Source organism: Lolium perenne, chromosome 4, assembly GCF_019359855.2.
Source record: "Lolium perenne isolate Kyuss_39 chromosome 4, Kyuss_2.0, whole genome shotgun sequence".
NCBI lineage: Eukaryota > Viridiplantae > Streptophyta > Magnoliopsida > Poales > Poaceae > Lolium > Lolium perenne.
This window is the reverse complement of record NC_067247.2, coordinates 233,931,392-233,956,977: the sequence shown is the minus strand read 5'-3', so window position 1 is coordinate 233,956,977 and position 25,586 is coordinate 233,931,392. Positions and strand designations below refer to the sequence as shown.

The 25,586-nt window shown below is 44.2% G+C and overlaps 1 pseudogene; it reads left to right on the top strand.

Moving 5' to 3' along the window:
- The first annotated feature begins 13,137 nt into the window (after nucleotides 1-13,137).
- LOC139839304 (uncharacterized) lies at nucleotides 13,138-25,376 on the top strand (annotated as a pseudogene).
- Nucleotides 25,377-25,586: the final 210 nt, after the last annotated feature.

Genomic DNA, 25,586 nt, shown 5'->3' with positions numbered 1-25,586 from the left:
GTGATGCAAATTGGACGTATCAGGTACCCCTGAAAATACTAAGTTGTGTGACTTCACTAGCACAAATAATAATGATTTCCTATGCACACCTATTGCTCCACCTGCTACTACAGCAGAATTTTTTGAAATTAAACCTGCTTTACTAAATCTTGTTATGAGAGAGCAATTTTCTGGAGTTAGTTATGATGATGCTGCTGCCCATCTTAATAATTTTGTTGAACTTTGTGAAATGCAAAAGTATAAGGATGTAGATAGTGACATTATAAAATTAAATTTTTTTCCTTTCTCATTAAGAGGAAGAGCTAAAGATTGGTTGCTATCTTTGCCTAAGAATAGTATTGATTCATGGACTAAATGTAAGGATGCTTTCATTGGTAGATATTATCCTCCTGCTAAAATTATATCTTTGAGAAGTAGCATAATGAATTTTAAGCAATTGGATAATGAGCATGTTACCCAAGCATGGGAAAGAATGAAATTTTGTTTAAAAATTGCCCTACCCATGGACTGACTACTTGGATGATCATCCAAACCTTTTATGCAGGATTGAATTTTTTCTTCGCGGAACCTATTGGATTCAGCTACTGGAGATACTTTTATGTCCATCACTCTAGGCGCCGCAACAAAGCTTCTTGATGATATGATGATTAATTACTCTGAATGGCACACGGAAAGAGCTCCACAAGGTAAGAAGGTAACTTCTGTTGAAGAAACCTCCTCCTTGAGTGATAAGATTGATGCTATTATGTCTATGCTTGTGAATGGTAGATCTAATGTTGATCCTAATAATGTTCCTTTAGCTTCATTGGTTGCTCAAGAAGAGCATGTTGATGTGAACTTCATTAAAAATAATAATTTCAACAACAATGCTTATAGGAATAATTCTAGTAACAACTATAGGCCATATCCTTCTAATAATGGTAACGGTTATGGTAATTCTTATGGTAATTCTTACAACAATAATAGGAATGTATCCCCTGGTCTTGAAGCCATGCTTAAAGAATTTATTAGTACACAAACTACTTTTAACAAATCTGTTGAAGAAAAGCTGGGTAAAATTGATATTCTTGCTTCTAAAGTTGATAGTCTTGCTGCTGATGTTGATCTTTTAAAATTGAAAGTTATGCCTAATGAAAATAAATATATTAAGTCATTTGCTACAGAAAATGCCATCCAAGTTCGAATTAATGTGAATATTAGATTGATGGCTGAATTGCGTGCTAGGTGGGAAAAAGAAGAAAATGCTAAAGAGAATAATGTAGCTAAAGTCTGGACTATTACCACCACTAGTAATGTTGATGCTTCACATGTTGCTAAACCTCCTACTATCAATGGTAAAATAATTGGTGTTGGCAATGTTTCCACTCCTAATGCAAAGCGTGCAAAACTGCCCGAAACTGCTAAAACTGCTGAAACTGCTTGTGATAAAACTGCTGAAATTTTTCAAAATATTGGGGACAATGATCCCATTGCTGTAGATCATAATGGTTTAGATTTTGATGATTGTCACATCTCTGAATTTATAAAGTTCTTACAAAAACTTGCTAAAAGTCCCAATGCTAGTGCTATAAATTTGGCCTTTACAAAACATATTACAAATGCTCTCATTAAACCTAGAGAGGATAAACTAAAACTTGAAACTTCTATTCCTAGGAAGTTAGAAGATGGTTGGGAGCCCATCATTAAGATGAAGGTCAATGATTTTGATTGTAATGCCTTATGTGATGTTGGTGCAAGTATTTCTGTTATGCCTAAGAAAATCTATGATATGCTTGACTTGCCACCATTGAAAAATTGTTATTTGGATGTTAATCTTGCTGATAATGCTACAAAGAAACCTTTGGGGAGGATTGATAATGTTCGCATTACGGTTAACAATAACCTTGTCCCCGTTGATTTTGTTGTCTTGGATATTGAATGCAATGCATCTTGTCCCATTATATTGGGAAGACCTTTTTTTCGAACTGTTGGTGCTATTACTGACATGATGGAAGGTACTATTAAGTATCAATTTCCTCTCAAGAAAGGTATGGAACACTTCCCTAGAAAGAGAATAAAATTACCCTATGATTCTATTATTAGAACGAATTATGATGTTGATGCTTCATCTCTTGATGTTACTTGATTCACACTTTCTGCGCCTAGCTGAAAGGCATTAAAGAAAAGCGCTTATGGGAGACAACCCATTATTTTACTTCTTATTTTTCCACGAAGCTTCCAGAAGACCGAGGGGGATACGAAGTGGGGCGACGAGGCGCCGCCACACTAGGGCCGCGCGGCCAATGGTGGGGCCGCGCCGCCCTGGCATGTGGGGCCCTCGCGCCGCCTCTAAACCTACCCTTCCGCCTACTTAAAGCCTTCGTCGTGAAAACCCCAGTACCGAGAGCCACGATACGGAAAACCTTCCAGAGACGCCACCGCCGCCAATCCCATCTCGGGGGATTCAGGAGATCGCCTCCGGCACCCTTCCGGAGAGGGGAATCATCTCCCGGAGGACTCTTCATCACCATGATCGCCTCCGGATTGATGTGTGAGTAGTTCACCCCTGGACTATGGGTCCATAGCAGTAGCTAGATGGTTGTCTTCTCCTCATGTGCTATCATTGTTAGATCTTGTGAGCTGCCTATCATGATCAAGATCATCTATTTGTAATGCTACATGTTGTGTTTGTTGGGATCCGATGAATATGGATGTGACGCCCTGGAACCGGTACCATGAGGATCCTAGCGAACCCGCCGAAATCCGCATGATATCGATCCAGAGACGCCCTCCGACACGACGTGCGTGACGAATCACACACGTGATGCCAGAGTAATTATCACGAGTAGTAACATTACAACAGGATTACAATAGAGCCCACAAGAGACATATATTACAACAACGACTCCAACGAGTCAAGATACAAATATACAATACAAAGATCCAAGTCATACATAAGATCGAATACGTCCGAGTACGGACAAGATACAAATTGGACTAAGAGTCCTGAAGGTAACCAGTGGCGTCCATAACCCTGCCCAGGCCAAGCCGGAAGGGTAACCTTGCTAACGTCGACTTCATCGAACATATCTTCATACCTGCCCGGTTATATCCCGTAGAAGCAGCAATAAGTACGGGTTCGTACTTAACAAGACTTCAAGACGTATAAGCATTCGTCAACCAGTCGTCCTTTGTACTTGAGGCACGCAGGGGACTTAAGGACGCAAGAGGAACGTCATAGGAAATATGGTGGGGTTAAGCGGCATCGCGCAAGCACTAAAAACCTATAGTCTACAACATTCGTCTAATCAGAGAAGGTGAGAGGGCGCACAACTAACAGTTCTATACTCTGCAAACATAACACAGCCGACGCTTTCCCCCTTCGCAAAGAAGTACTTACAAAGGCACCCACACGGTTGTCAAATTTTAACCATTTATTATGGAAGTTGTACTAACTTACTACACAAGTTATTATGATTGAAACAACAGGTGTAAGTTGTCTATGATCGAGTCATACAGCTCCAAGTCGTCCATAACCGCGGACACGTGATACGTCTCCGATGTATCGATAATTTCTTATGTTCCATGCCACATTATTGATGATATCTACATGTTTTATGCATACTTTATGTCATATTTATGCATTTTCCGGCACTAACCTATTAATGAGATGCCGAAGAGCCAGTTGCTGTTTTCTGCTGTTTTTGGTTTCAGAAATCCTAGTAAGGAAATATTCTCGGAATTGGACGAAATCAACGCCCAGGGGCCTATTTTCACACGAAGCTTCCAGAAGACCGAAGATGATACGAAGTGGGGCCACGAGGTGGCCAAACACTAGGGCGGCGCGGCCTGGCCCTTGGCCGCGCCGGCCTGTTGTGTGGGGCCCTCGTGTGGCCCCCTGACCTGCCCTTCCACCTACATATAGTCTTCGTCGCGAAACCTCCCAGTACGGAGAGCCACGATACGGAAAACCTTCCAGAGACGCCGCCGCCGCCAATCCCATCTCGGGGGATTCAGGAGATCGCCTCCGGCACCCTGCCGGAGAGGGGAATCATCTCCCGGAGGACTCTTCACCGCCATGGTCGCCTCCGGAGTGATGAGTGAGTAGTTCACCCCTGGACTATGGTTCCATAGCAGTAGCTAGATGGTCGTCTTCTCCTAATTGTGCTTCATTGTCAGATCTTGTGAGCTGCCTAACATGATCAAGATCATCTATCTGTAATGCTATATGTTGTGTTTGTTGGGATCCGATGGATAGAGAATACTATGTTATGTTGATTATCAATTTATATCTATGTGTTGTTTATGATCTTGCATGCTCTCCGTTATTAGTAGAGGCTCTGGCCAAGTTTTTACTCTTAACTCCAAGAGGGAGTATTTATGCTCGATAGTGGGTTCATGCCTCCAATAACTGGGACAAGGATGAAAAGTTCTAAGGTTGTGGATGTGCTGTTGCCACTAGGGATAAAACATCGATGCTATGTCCGAGGATGTAGTTGTTGATTACATTACGCACCATACTTAATGCAATTGTCTGTTGTTTGCAACTTAATACTGGAAGGGGTTCGGATGATAACCTGAAGGTGGACTTTTTAGGCATAGATGCATGCTGGATAGCGGTCTATGTACTTTGTCGTAATGCCCAATTAAATCTCACTATCACTACAAGAAATCTGCCATAAGTTGACAAAAAAAAGGTGTCACTGAAACGTCACTGATGGTTACTTGTAATGTTACAGTGACGCTTTTCAAAACGTCGAAAGCTGGGAGTCAGCAGTGACTGCTTGCGACGTTCCACTTGAAAACGTCGTAGATCTTTGTGACGTTTGCAAACGTCATTGACGGCATGACGTTCCCAAAACGTCATGGGCACCTGCCCCCGAGTCCAGCGTGGCAATCCGACGTGGCAAAATTGTGACGAATTAGAAACGTCATTATCTGAATTCAGCCCGGTCCATTCATCTCCTTATGTGGGCTGAGCCCATTAGTACTGATTATTTTTTTCGGCTTTGTTGGGCCTTGGCCTTTTTAGTTTTTTTTAGCTTATTACCTCGGCCTTTTTAGCTTTTTTTTTTTCAACGGCCTTTTTAGCTGCTGTACTTACTGGGCCTGGGCCAATTTTCATTGGGCCTGGCCTGTTTAAAGTCTTGGGCTGTGGCCTTTTTAGGACCCATTACAGTTTTGGGCCGTGGCCTTTTTAGGACCCATTACAGTTTTGGGTCGTGGCCTTTTTAGGACCCATTACAGTTTTGGGCCGTGGCCTTTTTAGGACCCATTATAGTTTTGGGCCGTGGCCTTTTTAGGACCCATTACAGTTTTGGGCCGTGGCCTTTTTAGGACCCATTACAGTTTTGGGTTTTGGCCTTTTTAGTGTCCGTTACACTTTTGGGCCTTGGCCTTTTTAGGGTCCATTATGGTTTTGGGCCTCGGCCTTTTAGGGTCCATGAAGATTTTGGGCCTAGGCCTTTTTAGGGTCCACAAAGGTTTTGGGCCTCAGCCTTTTTAGGGTCTATTATTTGTTGGGCTGTAGCCTTTCAAGAGCCCATATATTTCTAGGCTACTTTGGGCCTTGGCCTTTTAAGAGCCCACAATAGCCCAACAGTGCATATATTAAATTAGGAAATTCAACAGCAAAATATAAAAGACAACATTTCAAATATGCAAATTTCACAGCAGAGTCACAGCAGCAAAATGACCAGGTTTACAGATTCACCAACATGTCAAGAAAGTTCACAGATTCACCAACATGTCAAGATAGTTCACAGATTCACCAATAAGAAGTTCACAGATATGACCAAGTTATTGTCACGCTGCCAGGATGTGACCAAGTTCCATGGCGGGACACAAAAAAGGGATAGGACCAGCAGCAGGAGCTAATTCGCAGAAGCTCCGAAGATGGACATCATGTGAGCAAGCCTCCTATCACTTTCCTCAGTCCGCTTGAGGAGCTCCATGTAGTCCTTGTCACGCTGAGCTTGTGCCACTTCATTTGCCGCTTGCTTCTCCTTCTGGGCAGCTGCTTCTTCCATTATGGCAGCAAACTGCTGCTTCATCTGTTCAGCTTCCTCCTGGGACCTCTTCAGCTGTGCTTCCAGGTCATGAACATGCGCCGATACAGCAGCTGCGGTGGGCTTGTTGAGCTTGACAGTGGAACTGGGCTGAAGTCCAACATTCTTCAGGAAAGTGCTGTGCTCGGCTTCCTTGCTAAGAACCTTTGCAACAACAGCGACTGCAGACCTTGGCAGTGCACCTTCTGGCACAGGAGTAGCCATCTCAGCTTCCATATCAGCCTGGAGATCCGTTTCCAAAAGATTCATCAATTCAGGAAAAGCACAGGTCCAAGAATGGTTCACAAAAGTGAAATGAACAAGCACTTACTATTGCAGCTAGAGCTTCCTCAGAGAAACCATCCTTCTTGCTGTGATGGGTCGCCTTAAAGATGTCAACTGCATCTAGCTCTTCACCTCTGCGCTCCTCCCTCTGGAAATGATGTTCACCAAGAATCGAAACATAAAGCTTGTGGAGACAAGAGTAAGATGCAAAAGGAAATTCTGTAAGAGTGTTCTTACAGTTGCATACAGATGAGCAGCATAGCTACGAGAGCCAGTCTTTTGGCCAAATTTGACTGCAGCACGACTGTCCTTGTTCTTGGTACATGTGTTCTGCAGAAGGGCACAATCATGATATTCAGCAATGTGCACACTATAACGATGAGCATCATGTCTACCATGCAAGCACTAATGACTGCAACTGAAGCAAAAACCATACCTTGTGTCTTGGGGTTACCCACAGAGCAGTTAAAGCTTCCCATTCTTCATCTGAGACATCCTTAACAGGGGACTTGATGCTGACTTCATTTGCTGGTACTTTGTCGAAGTAGTCCCTTTTCAGGATGTGGCGCCTGTTCTTCGACACTTTCCGCAGTACGTCATAGCAAGCCTTCTGGATGTCTTCCGACTCTGTGTCCATGTTGAAATTTGCCTACAAAGCAAACAAGGGCAAGGACGAGGTTAGTTATCATGAACTATGAACAATCAAGCAAGCACTCCTATCATCTAACTAATGAACTGGTGCTGAAGAAGATTACCCCCATCTTTCCAACGAAGTCGGCCAACAAATTCTCATCCCTCTTGTACAACTTGAAATGCGGAAGGAGTGGCATCTGGCCTCTTGCAAGCATTCCACCCTCGATGCAAACTTGGCAGCAGGCAAAGGCTTCTCAGGACGTTTCAGCCCTGGAGGAATCTCAATGGTAAGCTTGACTCCCATCCCCTTGCAAATCTGCTCCATCCCGGTGCCCTTCCTTTTACGGCCACCTGCAGCAGTGGTTCCACCTGAATAGCATACATACAAAGATCATGTCAGAAAGCAGCACCCACATCCAAAAGAGTTTATAAAGATAAACAAAAAAGGCAGTAGATAGTGAGGACAGCTGTCCAACAAAAACTTGCCTTCATCATCCTCAGGATCAAGAAAACCATCAGAATCAAAGTGCTGATGGTCCATGACATCAGATGCAGTAGGACCTGTGTCCCTGCGAACAGTGCTTCCTTCATTGATCCTTTCATCAATCTGCGGTGAGGTACTGCGATTGTTGCGGGGCGGAGTATCTTCATTGTTGGTTGCAGACGCTTCACTTGATGTCCTCCTGGTGACTCTTTTGGAAGGAGCCTCAACAACAGGTTCCAGATGCCTCTTTCTCCCTCCTAGAGCATCAGCAAACACTCTACCAGGAAGCATTGAACTTTGTTCCTTCTGCAACCTCTTACTCCTCCTCCCTGGGCTTCTCTTTCCAACAAATGCCTTTTTCTTTCTACTCTTGGGATCCTTCAATCCCTCGCAAAAATAGCAAAACAAAAATGGCATTACATCACAGGTTATAGCAAAACAAAAATAAGAAAACAGATACAAGTAATGCCAGCCCTCCAAAGATGATAAGCAGAATGCACCTTCTCAATGTGTTCCCCTATACTCCCTTCAACCTCCCCATCCTCCTGGTCAACCGATTGGTCATCGCTCGGATGATAATCTGAGCTCTCGCCTTGTGTTATTGCAGATGACTCATCATTTGAAAGTATGGAACCACCTCCACGTCGACCACCACGTGACTTCCTAAATATTGACACTACGGCGGGAATACCCAGGGACTGCAAGACACGGTTGTTCCGCATCATTGTCCTAGCCCTCTCCTTCTCTAACTCGGTGAGGGGCGCTTCTTTACATGTATGGGAGAAATATGTAACCATTAGATTGATGGTTGAAATGCATAGAAGCAAGCCAACTCGAACAACTAAGGTAAATTGTTTAATCATAGCAATTTTCAGCTTTTAGTTTCATTTAATCCTAGGGTACATAAATATTCAGACAGAACCAAAAAACCCCAGCACCCGATTAAAAGCATCAATTAGACACGATGATGTTAGGATGAAGCCGCATACCAGCCAGCTGCTTCTTCCCAGTCTTTGCCATGCCTGATGTTGATGGGTTGGATATGTGCTGGCACGAAAAGAATAACAATTAGTGACAGCAGATACAACATATGGATGCAATTAAAGAACCAAGCAACATAGGTTCATGTTGATCAACAATCACCTGGTTCACCTTGCTCCTTGAAGTAGGTCAGACCTTGATAGTATTACCTAAGAAGATAACAGGTTATAATCATTAGACATATCCCTTCATACAACAATAGACATGTACACAGATAAAGCTGTAGGCATGTACAGATAAACAGGGAAACCAAACTTTGTTTGGGAGAAGTTTCATCAACACAGGATAAAAGGGCAATATAAATGTTCATCGACAAAATATAAAAGGGCATGCCTTGGTAAAGATCTGTACCAAGCAAGATCTGCAGCAGGTAATCATATTATGAACTAGTTGCAGCAAGAAAGATCTGTAGCAGCAAATCATATATGGACTGCAGTAAACTAGATGTACAATCTACAGAGCCCAAGCCAAGTAAAATCCACCAACAATCACGGACTGGTTGCAGCGAGACCCACGCCAGGCAAGATCCGCATCACTAATTAACTGGTTGCATACATCAAGCAAGATCGGCAGCAGGTAATCATATAGGGACTGCAGTAAACCAGATCTAAATTCTACAGAGCCTGAGCCAAGCAAGATCCGCAGCAATCATCGACTGGTTGCAGCAAGACACATGCCAATCAAGATCTGAAGCAACCATGGGCTGGTTGCATATAGCAAGCAAGATCGGTAGCAGGTAATCATATAGGGACTGCAGAAAACCAAATCTAAAATCCAAGAGCCTGAGCCAGGCAAGATCCGCAGCAATCATCGACTGGTTGCAGCAAGAACATGCCAAGCAAGATCCGAAACAACCATGGACTGGTTGCAGCAAGAACCATGACAGGCCGAGCAACCCTGACCCTGGACAAGCCAAGGAAACAAGCCATTCCACGAAATCCCTAACCCTAACCATGCCATGCCAAGCAAACCGTAACCCTAGCCATGGCCGACGAAACCCCAAGCAGGCCAAGAAAAGGCCATAGAAGAGGGGGGGGGGAGTGGTCGGGTTGAGGAGGGAACTCGCCTGTAGATCTTGTGGCGAGCGTCTACGCACGCGCGGCCGTCGTCGGCGGCTAGATCTCCGCTCGTCCGCTCGTCGGAGCGCCGCTCGTCGGTGGCCGTCGGCGGGTGGGGATGAGCGGAGTGGGAGGGGAATTGGGGTTCGTATCGCACCGGAGTGGGAGGGGAATTGGGGAATTGAGGGAGCTCGTACGAGATTTGACTGAAATGTCCCTCCTTTCCAGCTTAGGTTAGTGGCGTTTCGGACATTTTCCCTCCTTTCCAGCTTAGGCGTGGCGGGTGGATTCAAAACATTTCGCAGGAGCTGGCGGGAGAAGCAGCTGGGCGGGAGAGTTTTGGGGTTTGGGAGGGTTTCGGCTCTATCAATTTATTTAAGTAGGAGGGAATTTTTGCGGCTTTTTTGTGCAAAACAATAATAATTAAATGCGCAATAATGCATATAATTTGGTGTAGGTTAAAATATTTTAAAAACAGAATATCATGTAATTAAACGTGTGTCACCTTCATTCCTTTAATGATAATAATATAGGGATATATGAAACTTCTAGAATCCTTAATAAATTATATATAAAAAATCAGAAAATGCTTGGTTAATTAGGTCAAATTATATATGTCTCTTGCACACACTAATTATATGCTTATCATAAGGAATATGCAAGCTTTATCCCATTCTATATACATCAAGATTCCGAACGTGGTAGTTCGATCGTGAAGGATTCTCCTAGAATATAATGTCGTCTCCGCGCTCGACTTTTTGGCTCCGTTTACTTTTGCACAATTACACCTTGCATCACACTTTGACACATAGCATAGGCCCACATGCAAGATTTGGTGGGGTTCCGGTGTTCCGGCGGTCGTTCTCCCCCTCCTCCCCCCAAAACAGCGGAACGTGTGCCCCGGCGGGTCTACACCCCTAGATTTCTCCGCGCGAGGGTGCACCAATGTACCTTTTCATTCTTTTAGGTTTGTTTAGGACATATACACATGGAGAACCAAGATTGGGACACTTTGGCACATACACCCGCAGCTCGAGCCACCCACACGATCGAGGGTGTGCCTGATCTACTGGTTAGGGTTCGGCCTAGGGTTAGGGCTAGGGTCTAGGGTTTAGGGGAGCTACTTTTGCACAATTACACCTTGCATCACACTTTGACACATATCATAGGCCCACATGCAAGATTTGGTGAGGTTCCGGCGGTCGTTCTCCCCCTCCTCCCCCAAGACAGCGAAACGTGTGCCCCGGCGGGTCTACCCCCTAGATTTCTCCGCACGAGGGTGCACCAATGTACATTTTCATTCTTTTAGGTTTGTTTAGGACATATACACATGGAGAACCAAGATTGGGACCCTTTGGCACATACACCCGCAGCTCGAGCCATTATCACACGATCGAGGGTGTGCCTGATCTACTGGTTAGGGTTCGGCGTAGGGTTAGGGCTAGGGTCTAGGGTTTAGGGGAGCTACTTTTGCACAATTACACCTTGCACCACACTTTGACACATAGCATAGGCCCACATGCAAGATTTGGTGGGGTTTCGATGTTCCGGCGGTCGTTCTCCCCCTCCTCCCCCCAAAACAGCGGAACGTGTGCCCTGGCGGGTCTACCCCCCTAGATTTCTCCGTGCGAGGGAGCACCAATGTAAATTTTCATTCTTTTAGGTTTGTTTAGTACATATACACATGGATAACCAAGATTGGGACCCTTTGGCACATACACCCGCAGCTCGAGCCATTATCACACGATCGACGGTGTGCCTGAGATCTACTGGTTAGGGTTCGTCGTAGGGTTAGGGCTAGGGTCTAGGGTTTAGGGGAGATAATTTTGCACAATTACACCTTGCACCACACTTTGACACATATAATAGGCCCACATGCAAGATTTTGTGGGGTTCCGGTGTTCCGGCGGTCGTTCTCCCCCTCCTCCCCCCAAAACAGCGGAACGTGTGCCCCGGCGGATCTACCCCCCTAGATTTCTCCGCGCGAGGGTGCACCAATGTACATTTTCATTCTTTTAGGTTTGTTTAGGACATATACACATGGAGAACCAAGATTGGGACCCTTTGGCACATACACCCGCAGCTCGAGCCATTATCACACGATCGAGGGTGTGCCTGATCTACTTGTTAGGGTTCGGCGTAGGGTTAGGGGTAGGGTCTAGGGTTTAGGGGAGCAACTTTCGTACAATTACACCTTTCATCACACTTTGACACATAGCATAGGCCCACATGCAAGATTTGGTGGGGTTCCGGTGTTCCGGCGGTCGTTCTCCCCCTCCTCCCCCCAAAACAGCGGAACGTGTGCCCCGGCGGGTCTACCCCCTAGATTTCTCCGCGCGAGGGTGCACCAATGTACATTTTCATTCTTTTAGGTTTGTTTAGGACATATACACATGGAGAACCAAGATTGGGACCCTTTGGCACATACACCCGCAGCTTGAGCCATTATCACACGATCGTGGGTGTGCCTGATCTACTGGTTAGGGTTCAGCGTAGGGTTAGGGCTAGGGTCTAGGGTTTAGGGGAGATACTTTTGCGCAATTACACCTTGCATCACACTTTGACACATATCATAGGCCCACATGCAAGATTTGGTGGGGTTCCGGTGTTCCGACGGTCGTTCTCCCCCTCCTCCCCCCAAAACAGCGGAACGTGTGCCCCGGCGGGTCTACCCCCCTAGATTTCTCCGCGCGAGGGTGCACCAATGTACCTTTTCATTCTTTTAGGTTTGTTTAGGACATATACACATGGAGAACCAAGATTGGGACCCTTTGGCACATACACCCGCAGCTCGAGCCATTATCACATGAAAGACGGCGGAGGAGGCAGAATCGGTTGCGGAACAGAGGAAGAGGAAGAAGAAGCATCCATGGCGCGGAGGAGGCAGAAGCGGCGAGAATGAAGAAGCGGCAAGAACCGTCAAGAATGGGGCGGAGGAACAGAGGAGGAAGAAGAGGGTTTTTCGTATAGTGGGAGGAGGAGTGGAACCGTCAAGAAGCGGAGAGGCGGAGGAGGCAGAATTTATTACTGGAAATCCATTTTACCTGCTGGCCCCTAATCCACATAAAATTACCAGAAATGGCCCAACCCAGTCGTATCTACTGCTAGATGGCCCCACACGTCAGTGGGTGCCATTTTGCCCCACCCACCCCAAAATGTACTATACCAAAAGCAACTTTCTCCCTTGTCTCACTCTCTCTCTCCCAACCCAGCCGCCACTGGCGCCTCTTCCTCTCCCAACTCCGTCGGCCACCGCCTCCGCCCCCGTCAAGCAGCATCGCCTCCGTCGGCCGAAGCTCCACTGCCTCCGTCGGCCGAAGCTCAGGTTTGGGGGATGAGCGGGGGATTTTCTAGGGTTTGCCGTACTTAATCTCGGGGGATTTTGGGTTTTTTTTTGTCCGAGCGGCGATTTTCCTAGGGTTTGATCGATTCAAAGTAGGTGCTAGTGCTAGAGTAGATTTTCCTGGTTTAGATTGATTCAAAACATGTGCCAGTGCTGCTAGTGCGAATGTCAATCTGAACCTAAACATCCCAACTTAGTTTTAATTAATGTGTAATTAACAGTTTCATAGTTCTCAAATTGTTCACTTCTTGTTATTAGGTCGACACCATGGACCCCTATGACATCAGCTCATCCTCCGAAGGTGAGGATGGTGCTCCAGATAGGGTTCACGTTAAGCAAGAGGAAGCTGATGATGCTGCAGCAATGGATTGTGCAGCTGATCATGAGGAAGTTGCTCCTCCTCCTGCTGCTGATGTCCATCTGACTCGTCGAGGTAAAAAAAATATATATATAGATGTAGGATATAGGTCAAATGCTTAATTAGTCTCGGTTTGGCATAATAGCTAGTCAATTAGTAGCATTCAAGGAATACTTCAGTTTCTATAAATATTGTTGGTTTGATATACTTCAATTTTAGGAAAACTTTAAACTAGGCCTTATTCCCTGGTTTCCTTATATGTAGGTCCCAGGATAGAGGCACGTGAGGAATGGGATGACTTTTGCATGTATCCCAATCTAGTGGAAATGAATCCTACACAAGTTGAAACCCTGAGATTTCTTGTTGACCAAAAGCGCCCCGAAATTCCTTTTTATGTGTGCACTATAAAGAGTGCAAGTACCGTGGAAGGAAGTTCCAGAATGGTAAATAATTACTCCATCTCAAGGATGTTTTAGCATCTTTATATGTTGACAATTAATGACTTCATCTGAACAAAGTTTTGCATCTTATAATCTGCAGTACTTCAACCGGAAGTTTACCGAGCAGTATATCTCGAAGAATATGCACCTTCCAGATAATGACTTTCAAGTCTCTTACGATGAGAGACATTGTGTGAAAGTGAGGATTTTCCAGGGCAAAGGGAGGGTTGACGGTGCAGTGATCACAACTAACTGGAAAGCTGTGGTGCAGAAGAGCGAGATGAAGGAAAATGATATCTTTGTGTTTTGGTTCCGCATTCGCGCCCGGGGCGGTCTCATGTTGCATGTCAGGAAGCTCGAGAAATTAGCTAGCAGGTTGAACCTCTCTAATTAAGCTAATAGTACTATATATATGTGTGTATGAGCTCAAGTAATATGAGCGTTGAACCTCTTATCGATCTGGTACTATCTAATGGCCTGTTGGTCTATGTAATGTGCTCAAGTAAATGAGCGTTGAACCTCCTCGGTAGTATCTATAATTAACGTGTCCTTTTGGTACTATGTTATTGAGCTCAAGGCTGGCACTATATATGTGTAATATAATGTGCTTTTGGTGGTCTATATATGCTGGAGTATATATAGATATATATATTGTGCTAGCCGTAATTAATTATTAGTCATATATTAGCCTGTTGCTTAGCTAATGCTCCTGTACAAATTAACTTTTGTCCTAAATCAGTATCCCCTCTGATAGATTATGTAACAAGATCATATCCATAACTTCAAAAAATAGAAGTTTCCTTAGTTCCACTATGTAAAGGATTGATACGTCTCCGATGTATCGATAATTTCTTATGTTACATGCCACATTATTGATGTTATCTACATGTTTTATGCACACTTTATGTCATATTCGTGCATTTTCTGGAACTAACCTATTAACAAGATGCCGAAGTGCCAGTTCCTGTTTTCTGCTGTTTTTGGTTTCAGAAATCCTAGTAACGAAATATTCTCGGAATCGGACGAAATCAACGCCCAGGTTCCTATTTTTCCCGGAACCATCCAGAACACCCGAGAGCCGCCAGAGGGAAGCCCTGGGGGCTCCAAACCACACCCCGGCGCGGCCAGGGGGGGGCCACGCCCCCCTATAGTGTGGGCCCCCCCAGAAGCCCTCCTGCGCCGCCTCTTCGCCTATTTAAAGCCCCTGGATCGAAAACCCTATGACGTTCGACGAAACCCACAGAAACCTTCCAGAGCCGCCGCCATCGCGAAGCCAAGATCTGGGGGACAGGAGTCTCTGTTCCGGCACGCCGCCGGAACGGGGAAGTGCCCCCGGAAGGCTTCTCCATCGACACCGCTGCCATCTCCACCGCCATCTTCATCACCGCTGCTGCTCCCATGAGGAGGGAGTAGTTCTCCATCGAGGCTCGGGGCTGTACCGGTAGCTATGTGGTTCATCTCTCTCCCATGTACCTCAATACAATAATCTCATGAGCTGCTTTACATGATTGAGATTCATATGAGTTTTGTATCACTACTATCTATGTGCTACTCTAGCAATGTTATTAAAGTAGTTCTATTCCTCCTGCACGATGTAATGGTGACAGTGTGTGCATCCGTGTTAGTACTTGGTTTATGCTATGATTATGATCTCTTGTAGATTATGAAGTTAACTATTGCTATGATAATATTGATGTGATCTATTCCTCCTACATATGCATGAAGGTGACAGTGTGCATGCTATGTTAGTACTTGGTTTAGTCTTTTGATCTATCTTACACTATAAGGTTACTAAAATATGAACATTAATTATGGAGCTTGTTAACTCCGGCATTGAGGGTTCGTGTAATCCTACGCAATGTGTTCATCATCCAACGAAAGTGTAGAGTATGCATCTATCTATTCTGTTATGTGATCAATGTTGAGAGTGTCCACTAGTGAAAGTGTAATCCCTAGGCCTTGTTCCTAAATACTGCTGCGTTACTACTGCTTGTTTACTGTTTTACTGTGATACTACTGCTGCAATACTACCACCATCAACTACACGCCGGCAAGCTATTTTCTGGCACCGTTGCTACTGCTCATATATATTCATACCACCTGTATTTCACTATCTCTTCGCCGAACTAGTGCACCTATTAGGTGTGTTGGGGACACAAGAGACTTCTTGCTTTGTGGTTGCAGGGTTGCATGAGAGGGATATCTTTGACCTCTTCCTCCCTGAGTTCGATAAACCTTGGGTGATCCACTTAAGGGAAAACTTGCTGCTGTTCTTCAAACCTCTGCTCTTGGAGGCCCAACACTGTCTACAGGAAAAGGAGGGGGAAGTAGACATCAAGCTATTTTCTGGCGCCGTTGCCGGGGAGGAAAGGTAAAAGGTACTCACACTCCGGATCTCGGCTACTAAGCTATTTCCCGGCGCTGTAAGTACTCGAAGCTATTTCCTTTAGATCCTGCAATTGCAACTTTTTGTTTCTTGTTTACACTAGTTTGGCATAATGGACAAGAATGATCTTCTTACTCTATTTCCTGATTTAAAACATGGATTGTTTGATGCGAAAATTAAAAAACCTATGGAATCTTATTTGCATGCTGGCAGTAATATTAGTATGAACGCTTTGAATACCATTGTTGCTAATAATATAGAAAGTTCTAAGCTTGGGGAAGCTGGTTTTCATGATCTTTTTAGTCCCCCAAGCATTGAGGAGAAAATTTTCTTTGATGATACTTTGCCTCCTATTTATGATGATTATAATGATAGTGGTCTTTTGGTGCCACCTACTATGGAGAGTAAATTTTGTTGTGATTATACTATGCCTCCTACACTTGATGAGAATAATAATGATAGCTACTTTGTTGAATTTGCTCCCACTATTACTAATAAAATTGATTATGCCTATGTGGAGAGTAATAATTTTATGCATGAGACTCATGATAAGAATGCTTTATGTGATAGTTATACTGTTGAGTTTGCTCATGATGCTACTGAAAGTTATTATGAGAGAGGAAAATATGGTTGTAGAAATTTTCATGTTACTAAAATACCTCTCTATGTGCTGAAATTTTTGAAGCTATGCTTGTTTTATCTTCCTATGCTTGTTGCATTATGCTTCTTGAACTTGTTTATTTACAAGATTCCTATGCATAGAAAGCATGTTAGACTTAAATTTGTTTTGAATTTGCCTCTTGATGCTCTCTTTTGCTTCGAATACTATTTCTTGCGAGTGCATCATTAAAACTGCTGAGCCCATCTTAATGGCTATAAAGAAAAGAACTTCTTGGGAGATAACCCATGTGTTATTTTGCTACAGTACTCTGTTTTATATTTATGTCTTGGAAGTTGTTTACTACTGTAGCAACCTCTCCTTATCTTAGTTTTGTGTTTTTTTGTGCCAAGTGAAGCCTCTAATCGAAGGTTGATACTAGATTTGGATTTCTGCGCAGAAACAGATTTCTATCTGTCACGAATCTGGGCTGTTTTCTCTGTAGAAAAATCAGAAAAATATGCCAATTTACGTGCGTGTTCCTCAGATATGTACGCAACTTTCATTAGTTTTGAGTTTTCTGATCTGAGCAACGGAAGTATTTATTAAAAATTCGTCTTTACGGACTGTTCTGTTTTGACAGATTCTGCCTTTTATTTCGCATTGCTTCTTTCGCTGTGTTGGGTGGATTTCTTTGTTCCATTACCTTCCAGTAGCTTTGAGCAATGTCCAGAAGTGTTAAGAATGATTGTGTCACCTCTGAACATGTGAGTTTTTGATTATGTACTAACCCCTCTAATGAAGTTTATGAGAAGTTTGGTGTGAAGGAAGTTTTCAAGGGTCAAGAGAGGAGGATGATTTACTATGATCAAGAAGAGTGAAAGCTCTAAGCTTGGGGATGCCCCGGTGGTTCACCCCTGCATATATCAAGAAGACTCAAGCGTCTAAGCTTGGGGATGCCCAAGGCATCCCTTTCTTCATCGACAAATTATCAGGTTCCTTCTCTTGAAACTATATTTTTATTCGGTCACATCTTATGTGCTTTACTTGGAGCGTCTGTATGCTTTTATTTTTGTTTGTGTTTGAATAAATTGGATTACATCATGCTTGTGTGGGAGAGAGACACGCTCCGCTGTTGCATATGAACACATGTGTTCTTAGTTTTTAATATTCATGGCGAAGTTTCTTCTTCGTTAAATTGTTATATGTTTGGAATTGGAAAATGATACATGTAGTAATTGCTATAATGTCTTGGGTAATGTGATACTTGGCAATTGTTGTGCTCATGTTTAAGCTCTTGCATCATATGCTTTGCACCCATTAATGAAGAAATACATAGAGCATGCTAAAATTTGGTTTGCATATTTGGTCTCTCTAAGGTCTAGATAATTTCTAGTATTAAGTTTGAACAACAAGGAAGACGGTGTAGAGTTTTATAATGTTTACAATATGTCTTTTATGTGAGTTTTGCTGCACCAGTTCATCCTTGTGTTTGTTTCAAATAACCTTGCTAGCCTAAGCCTTGTATCGAGAGGGAATACTTCTCATGCATCCAAAATACTTGAGCCAACCACTATGCCATTTGTGTCCACCATACCTACCTACTACATGGTATTTTCCGCCATTCCAAAGTAAATTGCTTGAGTGCTACCTTTAAAATTCCATCATTCACCTTTGCAATATATAGCTCATGGGACAAATAGCTTAAAAACTATTGTGGTATTGAATATGTAATTATGCACTTTATCTCTTATTAAGTTGCTTGTTGTGCGATAACCATGTTTACTGGGGACGCCATCAACTACCCTTTGTTGAATTTCATGTGAGTTGCTATGCATGTTCGTCTTGTCTGAAGTAAGAGCGATCTACCACCTTATGGTTAAGCATGCATATTGTTAGAGAAGAACATTGGGCCGCTAACTAAAGCCATGATCCATGGTGGAAGTTTCAGTTTTGGACAATATCCTCAATCTCATATGAGAAAAATAATTGTTGCTACATGCTTATGCATAAAAGAGGAGTCCATTATCTGTTGTCTATGTTGTCCCGGTGTGGATGTCTAAGTTGAGAATAATCAATAGCGAGAAATCCAATGCGAGCTTTCTCCTTAGACCTTTGTACAAAGGCATAGAGGTACCCCTTTGTGACACTTGGTTAAAACATGTGCATTGTGATGATCCGGTAGTCCAAGCTAATTAGGACAAGGTGCGGGCACTATTAGTACACTATGCATGAGGCTTGCAACTTGTAAGATATAATTTACATGATACATATGCTTTATTACTACCGTTGACAAAATTGTTTCATGTTTTCAAAATCAAAGCTCTAGCACAAATATAGCAATCGATGCTTTTCCTCTATGGAGGACCATTCTTTTACTTTCATTGTTGAGTCAGTTTACCTATTTCTCTCCACCTCAAGAAGCAAACACCTGTGTGAACTGTGCATTGATTCCTACATACTTGCTTATTGCACTTATTATATTACTCTATGTTGACAATATCCATGAGATATACATGTTACAAGTTGAAAGCAACCGCTGAAACTTAATCTTCCTTTGTGTTGCTTCAATGCTTCTACTTTGAATTATTGCTTTATGAGTTAACTCTTATGCAAGACTTATTGATGCTTGTCTTGAAGTACTATTCATGAAAAGTCTTTGCTTTATGATTCAGTTGTTTACTCATGTCATTACCATTGTCTTGGATTGCTGCATTCACTACATATGCTTTACAAATAGTATGATCAAGTTTATGATGGCATGTCACTCCAGAAATTATCTTTGTTATCGTTTTACCTGCTCGGGACGAGCAGAACTAAGCTTGGGGATGCTGATACGTCTCCGACGTATCGATAATTTCTTATGTTACATGCCACATTATTGATGTTATCTACATGTTTTATGCACACTTTATGTCATATTCGTGCATTTTCTGGAACTAACCTATTAACAAGATGCCGAAGTGCCAGTTCCTGTTTTCTGCTGTTTTTGGTTTCAGAAATCCTAGTAACGAAATATTCTCGGAATCGGACGAAACCAACGCCCAGGTTCCTATTTTTCCCGGAACCATCCAGAACACCCGAGAGCCGCCAGAGGGAAGCCCTGGGGGCTCCACACCACACCCCGGCGCGGCCAGGGGGGGGCTGCACCCCCCTATAGTGTGGGCCCCCCAGAAGCCCTCCTGCGCCGCCTCTTCGCCTATTTAAAGCCCCTGGATCGAAAACCCTATGACGTTCGACGAAACCCACAGAAACCTTCCAGAGCCGCCGCCATCGCGAAGCCAAGATCTGGGGGACAGGAGTCTCTGTTCCGGCACACCGCCGGAACGGGGAAGTGCCCCCGGAAGGCTTCTCCATCGACACCGCTGCCATCTCCACCGCCATCTTCATCACCGCTGCTGCTCCCATGAGGAGGGAGTAGTTCTCCATCGAGGCTCGGGGCTGTACCGGTAGCTATGTGGTTCATCTCTCTCCCATGTACCTCAATACAATAATCTCATGAGCTGCTTTACATGATTGAGATTCATATGAGTTTTGTATCACTACTATCTATGTGCTACTCTAGAAATGTTATTAAAGTAGTTCTATTCCTCCTGCACGATGTAATGGTGACAGTGTGTGCATCCGTGTTAGTACTTGGTTTATGCTATGATTATGATCTCTTGTAGATTATGAAGTTAACTATTGCTATGATAATATTGATGTGATCTATTCCTCCTACATATGCATGAAGGTGACAGTGTGCATGCTATGTTAGTACTTGGTTTAGTCTTTTGATCTATCTTACACTATAAGGTTACTAAAATATGAACATTAATTGTGGAGCTTGTTAACTCCGGCATTGAGGGTTCGTGTAATCCTACGCAATGTGTTCATCATCCAACGAAAGTGTAGAGTATGCATCTATCTATTCTGTTATGTGATCAATGTTGAGAGTGTCCACTAGTGAAAGTGTAATCCCTAGGCCTTGTTCCTAAATACTGCTGCGTTACTACTGCTTGTTTACTGTTTTACTGTGATACTACTGCTGCAATACTACCACCATCAACTACACGCCGGCAAGCTATTTTCTGGCACCGTTGCTACTGCTCATATATATTCATACCACCTGTATTTCACTATCTCTTCGCCGAACTAGTGCACCTATTAGGTGTGTTGGGGACACAAGAGACTTCTTGCTTTGTGGTTGCAGGGTTGCATGAGAGGGATATCTTTGACCTCTTCCTCCCTGAGTTCGATAAACCTTGGGTGATCCACTTAAGGGAAAACTTGCTGCTGTTCTACAAACCTCTGCTCTTGGAGGCCCAACACTGTCTACAGGAAAAGGAGGGGGAAGTAGACATCAAGGATAAAGGATGGTAAGCTGACAAGATCTCTCGAATAGCTCCACTGGTTAACTGGCACGTTGACATATCTAGAGGTGCTGGGTTCGACTCCCAGCCCTCACTCTTTTTGATTTTTTTTGGCGCCCAGGAGAAGCCCAAATATCCCTTCTGAATCCAACTCCCTCCTATAACCTAGAAGAAATTCGAATCCAGTCGCTCGGCGGCGGCGGTGGTGGCGGCCCCTTCCCTCTCCGACGACGAGCCTCGTCCCTCTCCGACGACGAGCCCCGTCCCTCTCCGACGACGAACCCCTACGCATCTCCCGGTCTGCCCCCCTCTCATCTCTCCCCTCTCGATCTGTTATTCTTCGTCTGTGATCCAATATGTGCTGTTACTAGGACTAAAGTCCGAGGTGACGGCGGTGGTGGGTGTGCCGGCGCTGTGTCCGGGCAAGGGATCTGCTGTCCATCTGCCTCGCCGACGACGAGCCCCTCGCCCTCTCTAGGACGAGCCACTCGCCCTCTCCAGGACGAGCCCCGTCCCTCTCCAGGACAAGCCCCGGCCCTCTCTGACGACGAGCCCCTCCGCATCTCCCGGTCTGCACCCCTCTCATCTCTCCCCTCTTGATATGTTTTTCTTCATCAGTTCACAAAATCGAATTGAACTGTTGTGCATTGCTTGAAATTGGAACTGCTGTGCAGTTAGGTGTTTGCTAATTGCATCATTTTGTTCTTCCGCAGATGGACAGACGCTGGATTACAACAAGAATTAGAAGGCTTTCCCCTGAACACACAAAGGGAGTGGCCGAGTTTATGCAGTTTGTTCGCTTGAGTGCTGCCAATGATGATCAGGTGCTGTGCCCATGTCGTAGCTGTCTCAACCGGTGCACAAAACCTCTAGATGTAGTAGAGGCTCATTTGCTTCTTTTTGGGATGGCAAGCACTTATGACAGATGGGTCTTCCATGGAGAACCATTACATCCTGTACCTGAAGCTGGACATGGAGGACAAGGAGGTGCACCTAAAGCCGGACATGGACATGGAGGTGAACCTGAGGCTGGACATGGAGGTCAACCTGAGGCTGGACATGGAGGTGATGCAGGGGCACACCATGTTGGTGGAGGTGATGCAGAGGCACACTATTTTGGTTTGCAAGAGGAAGATGGTTACGAAGATGATAGAATTCCTGATCTGCTTGCTGATTTGTACAAGTCAGAACCGCATGGTCTTGGAAAGGACACTATATTTGCTGAGTTGATAGAGGAAGCCAAGCGCGCAGCCAGCGATGGGGGTACAATGTCAAGGTTTTCACTCACAGTCAAGTTACTTCAGGACAAGTCGTACTACCGGATTAGCAACATTGCATTCAACGCGATACTCCTGATTTTGGCCTTGCAATACCCTGCTAGCTCAATACCAAAGTCATACGAGGAGGCACTTAGCATAGTCGGCAGGTTGGGCCTTGGTTATGAGAGTATCCATGTGTGCCCGAATAACTGTGTATTGTTCCGGAAGGATTATGCCAAGGAGAATAATTGCCCCAAGTGCAAAGCCTCCAGATGGAAAGATGCTGATGGTAGGAGAAAGATCCCAGAGAAGGTGCTGAGGCACTTCCCATTGATTCCAAGGCTGCAAAGAATGTTTCTTTCAAAGGAGCAATCAAAGGAAGTACAGTGGCACAAACTGAAGCGGCAAGACGTGGAGAATGATCTCAGTCATCCAGCAGACGGGGATGCATGGAAGGATTTTGACAATATTCATAAAGACTTTGCCGCTGATGCCAGGAACATAAGGCTTGGACTTGCCACAGATGGTTTTAATCCCTACGGGAATATGAGCAACTCCTACAGCATGTGGCCTGTATTCGTGGTGCCATACAACCTTCCACCGTGGGCATGTATGGATCAGTCCAACTTCATGCTGACATTGCTAATCCATGGTCCATCCTCTCCAGGAAAAGATTTTGATGTCTTCATGGAGCCTTTGATGGAAGAGCTGCAGGAGCTCTGGAAAGGTGTAAAATCATATGATGCCAATAGTCCAGACAAGTTTGATCTCCGTGCTGCAATCTTATGGTGTATTCATGATTATCGGGCACTGCACACATTGTCAGGGAGGGCCACAGCTGGTTACGAGGCATGTGTGCGTTGTGACAAAGAGAATTGCTCCAAGAAATTAAGGAACAAAATCTGCTTTATTGGGCACCGCTGTTGGCTACCTCTGTCCCATCCTTGGAGAAATAGCAAAGAATACAATGGTGCTGTTGAAAGGCGTGAGAAGCCAGCGGAATTCACTCCAGAAGAGCTGAAGGAACAGCTTGATAGGGTTAGAGATGTGATACCAGACAAGCTTTAGAAGAAAAGGAAACGTGAGGACGGTCAGTGTTGGAGCCGTAGGTCATGTTTGTGGGACTTGCCATACTGGGAAGATCTAAAGCTGAGGCATAATCTCGATGTAATGCACATCGAGAAAAACATCTGTGACAATCTGATTGGTACTTTCATGAACATACAAGGCAAGACAAAGGACACTGTGAATTCAAGGCTTGATTTGGAAGATATGGGCATAAGAGGTGACTTGCATTTGCAGCCTGTTTCAGCTGACTCTTTTGAGATGCCACAGGCATGGTATACAATGAGTAAACAAGAAAAAAATGCATTTTGTGAATTCATAAAAGCTGTGAGGTTTCCAGATGGGTACGCGTCTAACATATCCAAGTGTGTGGCTGCTGATAAGTGCAAGCTTCAAGGGCTGAAGACCCATGACTGTCATATATTGCTTCAAAGGATCTTACCGGCTGGCCTGCGAGGAACAATCCATGAAGACATATATGAAGCGGTTGCTGAGCTTGGAAATTTCTTCAGAGAGCTGTGCTGCAAAACACTGAAGAGAGACGTTCTGGACAGACTTGAAAAGGAAATCGTAGTTATTCTTTGCAAACTTGAGAAGATCTTCCCCCCATCTTTCTTCGACGTGATGGTGCATTTGGCCATCCATTTACCAAAAGAGGCAAGGCTTAGAGGCCCAGTGCATTACGGTTGGATGTACCCAGTCGAAAGAAGGTTGCTAACATTGAAGCGTTATGTCCGGAACAATGCCAGGCCAGAGGGATCGATTGCCGAAGCATATATTGTTGATGAGTGCCTGACATTTTGCTCGAGATACTTCGACGATGTTGAAACAAGATTCAACCGTCCAAGCAGAAATCCGGAGCGGGATGATTCACATATTGGTGATGTGTCTGTTTTCAAACACGGTGTGAAATTTATTGGAGCCTCTCAATATGTGTATGCAGGTGAGGACTATGACAACATGGTGTGGTATGTGCTCCGAAGTTGCCCTGAGGTTGATCCATACATCGAGTACGTTTCTCTTCATCCCCATATATAGATAGGTTATTGCAGCCTCTCCAAATAATAATTAGGATCTATTTTCGGTTGCCATTCCAGCCTGTGCAAACAAGAGTTGAACCAACGAGGTGGTCAGATCAATGTTCATAGATGGCTTGCCAAGAACTTTGCTAGATGGTTTCAGACTCATGTGAGATCTTTAGCTGGTTTATTTCTGAAGATTGGAAAAGTTCATGATATAAATTTGTTGTGTGTGTTACTCACCCCCTGGTTGATTTTTTGCAGATTGGGAAAATGCGAAATGATGTATGTCCTGATCTCTATGCTTTGGCGTGCAGACCAGATTTTAGAGTGAGACTATATTCTGCATGTGTTGTTGATAGTGTTCGGTACCATACTGTTGACCGCGAGAAGAACCGAAAGACACAAAATAGTGGAATCGTTTCTGAGGGAGATCATGATGGGAACAACATTGACTTCTTTGGTCAGCTCAAATCCATCATCAGATTGCAATACAACTCCAGCGGTGGCGTCCATCGGTCAGTTGTCCTCTTTCGGTGTGACTGGTTTGACCTTGGTGGTAGGAAACCCGGGATCGACGATGATGGACACTTCAAAAGTGTTAACACAGAAAAGTTTTGGTACAAGAATGATCCTTTCCTTCTGACATCACAAGCAACCAAGGTCTTTTATGTGCCAGACACCAAGTTGAAAGGAAAATGGCAAGTTGTGCAGAAATTTCACCATAGACATCTATGGAGTGTAAAAGAAAATGAACAGGGACCCGGTGTTGCTGTACTATCATATCAAGATGAAGATTCCAGTCAAGTTCCTGTGCAAGAAAAAGAAGGCACTGCACGGAGTAGGACGAGAAGTGACCAGGAACGTGTGCTACTTGAAAAAGTCATTGTGGACAAACTAAAGAAACGGAGCAAGGAGGTTCCTGGAGAAATCGAGGAGGTTGATGAGACAATGTATCAATATTGCACTGATGATGATGATGGAGGAAATAGGACTAGGAATCGTCCAGTTTCCGAAGAAGATGAATAGAGTTTGAATATGTAGTTTGTGTAATGGATGAATAGCAGTTTGAATCTGTAGTTTGTGTAATGTCAGTTTATTTCAGATTGTGTGTCAGGTTGTTTGGCCCAGAATTTATGTTGAACATGCCAGCTTGTTTTTCCTAGAATTTATGTTGAATATGTCAGCTTTTTGTTCCCAGAATTTGTGCCCAATTTTTTGGGGAATCCATGCCCAATT